Here is a 6,383-nt window from a genome sequence, read left to right on the forward strand (position 1 = left end):
TTAGCTTTAATATAACTACTGACAGACAAACATCATTAAAATCTCAATAGCTGGACTTTTAAAAACCTAAAACGTTTTGATATTTTTAGTATAAAATTCAATAAACATGCTGTATGTAGGTACTTTTATAACCCTACAAGAGCTTTAAATAAATGTTTAGACATTATGGGCAAGACACTACCAAATGCTATGATGAATGTTACTAAACAGTTTCTATTATAAACTTCTGTTTTCAGAACCTGACATGATTCTGAAAAAGTCGCGGTTTGCACTAAAGTGTTGCATGTTTTGCCTCTTTCTCAAGGTGATTTTTTTCTCACATGTGGGAGGAAAATCTGTTCCCTTTTCCAACAAGTGAGAATATGAAAAATATATTTTTTATTGTAAAAATAATTCGCTACCTGTTTGTACTTAAAAGAAGTTCAAATGGCATGCTTATGTAACTATTATAAATAATTTTGCACTTTTTATTTTGATTATAAAAATTATACCTAATCATTGTTTTTAGAAACAAAGAAGCATTTAAAGAAATATAAAACTCCTCACATAGAGATTACTACAGTTTATATATTTCTTTTTCTTTTCTACCTTTAAAAAAGATACATACTGAATACTTAAAATATTAAAATATGCAAATACATAGCAGCAAGCCATGCTTTAAAATATTCTAAATGCTTTATAATAATTGATGCAAGAGCTATAATTGTTTAACCAATTATCAATATTAGAACCAATATTTCTCTCCAAGTTTCTATTATAAAAATTGCAGTACGATATATAACGTTGCACACGTATATTGTGTGACTGAATATTTTTTCAGAAATTTTCTTGAATAGGAAAAGACTGTGTGCTATTAACTGATAAATGTTCTCCCATTTACTAAGGACAAAACTTGATTTTTTTTCTTCATCTTCCTTTACAATTAAGTATGACCATGTGGCTAATTTTTCTCCAATCGAAGGCTAGCAGAATTAATGGGTACCACGTTCAGATCTTCCTAATAAAATGACCTCTTCTTTTTTTCCATATTGCATGACTAGCATGGTAACAACACAGGTGACTCCGGAAACATTTGATGAATTTAATATCTGCATGGGCCTTAGCTTCTCAATGACTACATGGCAGAAAAGTGTTCTACGAGACCTATACACATGCCCTGGAATGTTACTTGTGAAACAAACTTTTAATTCTTTAATTCTTTAAGCTACTAACTTTTGGAGCACTTTTTATACTATAGTTTAGCCACAGGTAAAGGGACAACTTACTTCTTCACCTTATAAAAAAATAATGGGGATAGTTTTTAGTTTGTTTGGCATCTTTGAGATTTTAATTATCTCTCGTTTATTGTGAAAGCTCTTTTGTTTACCAAATCTAGGATGAAAGATGAATATGCCAAGAGAGAAGTGAAGTTATTCTAGGTTAATTGTGTGTAATTAAACCATATTAATATGTGTATGTTTTAATGACTATATACTTATCAGGTTAAAAAAAGCATATCCTAGTTTTATTCATGGACTGACATCAGAACTGTCAACAAATCAATTTTTAAATGAACAAAAAAATTGAGAAATACCCTTGTCAATCATTGACATCCACAAAACACTTCATAGAATAAATTAGTCTCTGGAGATCTGCTAATATCCTCATTGTCACTTTCTCCTCATATCCCAATTCATCACTAAACACCGTGAACCCATTGACTCCATTAGGGAAATATTCATGTCCAGAGTAAAGACCTTATAAAAACTCCTTTGAACAGCACTGATTTAATGTTGTGTGTTGATGATTCATACTAAACTGGTGTCAAGCAAATTGTGGGACCATAGACATAAATTCACCATTAAAATATGAATGTCTCCCAGAAGTTAAATTAACTCAAATGCTAAATCGATCTCCTTTATACAAGCTTTCCAGCTTACAAAAGATAAAATATATATATTTACATGGATGGAAGGTATGCTTTTGGAGTGGGCCTTTATAAGACAAGTGTGCTGTTTAGGAGTGTGTCCTTGAGGAATAATAATTTACTTTCTCTTCATGTAAGCTATGTGATCTTGAATCCAATTGTGCAAATGCGCACCTAAAAGAGAGTTCTGGATTTTGTTTCTGACTCATTTTTAATCATAAATGATCACAGACTACTCTGAAGTCTCAAGTAAATAGATTAAATCTAAGCGTTGTCTTGGACAATCACTTGGGCCCTGATTTCCCCTTGTCTAGTCAAGGAGAACTTGTGCTTCAGCAAATATCTAAATGAAAAACAATGATTAGGTAGAACAATAAATGAACAGCATAATGAAAATGACCACTTGGCTCTCGAAAACAGGTCTAGCTATTCTTTAAGATGTGCTTTCCTGGCCTGTGTCTGTGAATCTATATATCTGCCTTCAGAGTTTATTATTAGAACTCACAATTATATTGTAACTGGAAATTGCCTGTATGGCCTATACATTCTGTCCAGAGACTTAAATGCTACTGTGCAAGCATTGCCACAGAGCAGGATTAAACAACACATCCGACAGTTAAAAAAAAAAAAAAAAAAAAGTGAGTTGTTTATTCTAGTCCAAATTCTAATCAACAGAATTCTGAAAATGTATGAAATTAGGCTCTACAGAATAAACTATGAGTTCACCCATCCTTGGCAACCAGCAGCAAGCAGCTAGGTCACTACAATCAGCACACACAAAATATACATAAACATCTTACAAGGCTTCCTTGTGAACACTTTAGGACAATTTCTGAAATAAGACAGATAAACAGACACTACAAATTCAAAACTAAATAGCAGTTTTCATCTTTTGACTGCTTTTACACTGACACCAACCAAACTTCCTATTCTCCTCTCCATCAGAACTAACAGGATACCCAAAAACCTAATTGTCTCTGCTCCCTGCCTGCACTCAATCTAGAACTATCCTTGGTTTCCTTAAACTCCCTTAAAATCACCCAGCCCATACCTAATTCTTAATGAAAACTCTTTATAACTCCCTCTTACCAAGACAGCCCTGATTCTTATATTTTCTTGCTGCTGAACTCTAAAGAGGCCTAATTATACATTTGAGTGTTGTCTCGGTAGTCTTTGACTGGCTAGCTTCTACATTACTTAAAGTATTTAAATGAATTTTTTAAATTTAATTGTTATTTCATTTACTATTTAAAAATTAGAAAACAATAACATCACTGAAAAGACAAAACCATTAAGCTTCAGTGGAATAAATATGCACCCTAGGAAACTGTTTTGGCCGCCGATTGTCAAATCTCTCAAATCTAATTTCAGCTCATTTTTCATGTCTGTCCGGATCTACAATGCCTGCAAATTTCCAGGTTTATTTTCCTTTCTTCTCCAATATCACTATCTGAGAATCAGTGCAGTTCTTCACTATTTACTCAGTTTTGTCAAAGTCCTCTGGGTTCACAGACATGCAGGACATGCAGGATGTGTTGGGCTGTGCAGGTCATTTGACCTTCAGGGGACACAGAAAGTTATTTACAACAGAATGAATTCATCTGTGATATTTGTTAAATGGCAAAATAAGTTTTTTTTGAAAAATTTAACTAAAAAAAAAAACGCCTTTAAAAAAAAGTAAGCCCAATTTTTACTTTCTTCTGCTAAATATATGTCAAAAAATTACTATGGGACTTGACTAAATTCTATGAATATGAATGAAATATATTCAGTAATAGAACTTTAGAATATGTTTCTCACAGTGCCATCTTTGTAATTTCTTCTCGGTCTGGAATGCCTTTTGCCCCATCCTCTCTTCAATCTGATAGCTAATTTGCTGCATTCTTTTTGGCTCATGTGTCATCCCCTCTAGAAACCTATCTCTGACTAGTTTAGATTGAGTTAGTCTGCCTTTTCCTATGATTTTATGATATCCTGTATAAACCTATCATTCCATCTGCTTAAGTTATTTTTTCTAAGTTTTTTCGCCATAGACTATGGGTTTCTTAAGAGAAATCTTATCTTATTCATTTTCTATCTGCAATGCCTAGCTCAGTGATAGCACAATAGTCTTTCTGTAAATGTGTGAAAAAGAAATGAGTGGTTATAATCTCCTATTTAAGAAGTAAAATCTAGTAGCGACGACCAGGTGCTTTTTATTTAAATATACATCATTTTGAAAACCTAAGAAAAACTCCCATATTTGTTATTATGACTGATTAAGTGTTCTCTCCAGTGTATAATAAAATTACTTTCTTTGTATTGAAGAGATTCTATTGCGCTATTGAAAAAAATATCAATTAGATACTAATTAGTCTTGCTTTCTGCTTGTGGAAGGCTTGAGGTGAATGGGTGTGGGAGAGAATGGAAACAATCATTAAGTAAACATTTAGGCAATTCAAACCTTGTGCTCCTTGCAGATAAAAATGCAAATCAGGTTTGCAATACAACTTCCATACAGAAAATCAGGGCAGATGCTAATGAATTTAACATATTTGTGATGAGTAGTTTAGTTTTAAAACCATTGATTTCTTTACAAATAGAAGCAGCGAAACATAAACTAAAGTTGTTATGTTGAACCAAACCTAGAAAATTAAAGGCTGCTAACGGTCTTCTGTAATACATTGTGAGGAGGATGATTATGAAAAAAGCTCAGCAGTTTTGATGAATAATTCTCTTCTAGCAAGAGGTCCTGACTTACTTGACAGAAGGTGCCTTGCATAGATCAGCATAGAGAAGTGAGAGATAACAGCTATTGTGTTACATAATAGTGTAATAATATAACATTTACAGGGTTTAAGTGCAAGTGAGAAACAATAAAAGTGAAGAATTTCACAGTTAAGGAGGAAACACACCAGTCTGCCCTGTAGCACTAAGACACAACCCAGAATTGAGGGACTCATGATTCAGGGTGCATGTTGTGGATGCTTGCTCAAAGAAATGCCCTGCATCAATTATTCAAGTCTTATATTAGTTCATTTGTAACACTGAGAAATACATAAACTTTCCTTATAATGCTAGGATAACCCTCCTTAAATTTTATATTTTTACTCCCCTACTCAAAAAACTACATTGATAACACATTGCCAATTTTATGAAATCTAAGTATTCTGCCTCACTCTCCTGTACATCAGAATGTGTGATACAAAGTTTACTCCCAAGTTTATTTCCTTTCCTCTCCAGTTACACTCTCTACTGTCTCCTTGGTTCATAATAGATCTTGAGTGGTTTTATTTGCATGAATCAATCTCCTTCCTTGAATTTCCTTTTCTTTTCCCTATGTCTAACCCATAGATAAGATTAATATCCACATTTTTAAGTCCACTCAAGTCTCAACTTCTATAAAAATAACACTTAGTTTTTACTTGATGCCTATTATGTGCCAAAATGAGCTAAGCAGTTTACGTGCAGTATTTACTCTTCATAAAATCTGAGGAGGTCATAATAATTATATCCATTTCACAGATGTGAAAACTCATATTGAAAGAGGTTACATAATGTCTACTAGGTCTAATGTCTAGCAAATAGCGGGATTTGAACTTGGCTTTGATAAACTGACTACAAAGATGCCTTTCTATGTTCCTTATGAACTTATTACCATTAATTTAGAAATTAGGTGTCATATTATTATTTTCACACAAATAACGATGTACTCAGGGATAGAAATTATGGAAGACATCATAATTTCTGTCCTTCTCAATTTCCAGGTAACTTACTAAGAAACTTATAGACACAAAAAAATACTTATCGTGCTGGTTTAAAGGATATATATCACTTCGAAATGTAACATACTTACTAAAAAGGAAAGTTAATTGATATTGAGAATAAAAATAATGATAATAAAAAAGATAAGATGTATATGTTTGATGAAATCAAAGAAAATAATAGTAAGACAGAGTTTTATTAAATGTCTACAACGAAATTGTATATTGAGCTGGGTACTGTGCAATTTACATGTACTTTCAGTTTATAAAGATAGGCAGATCAGTAAGCTAATAAGTGAAATGTAGAAAAAGAAAAACTATGAGAAATATCTACATCTAGAGTTACTGTGTACACCAAGCAATGGATAGCTCTCACAGGATGTCTTCCTAGACACTTGGATGCCTGGAATGATCTGGGAAATGAAGTAGAGAAAGACATTCCAGACAGAAGATAAAAAGAGATAAAATGGTTACTGAGGAAGACAGATGATAGCACGTTAACGAAAATGCAGATGATTCAATGAAACCGGACTCAAAGTGCAAAGGGACATCGGAGAGTGATGAAGCCAAAGAAGGTAAACACATGCTGTGTCCCTGATTGTCTTTCCTGCCCCACTAAGAAGCTTTGAGCTTTTCCCGAGGACTTTGGCAATTCAATAAAACTTTTTATGAGGAGAGGTACGCAATTAAATTCCTAATTTATAAAGTCACTGTGGTAGAAATGCTAAAGGTGA

The sequence above is a fragment of the Pteropus vampyrus genome, unplaced genomic scaffold (assembly GCF_000151845.1).
Source record: "Pteropus vampyrus isolate Shadow unplaced genomic scaffold, Pvam_2.0 Scaffold27, whole genome shotgun sequence".
NCBI classification, from domain to species: Eukaryota; Metazoa; Chordata; class Mammalia; order Chiroptera; family Pteropodidae; genus Pteropus; species Pteropus vampyrus.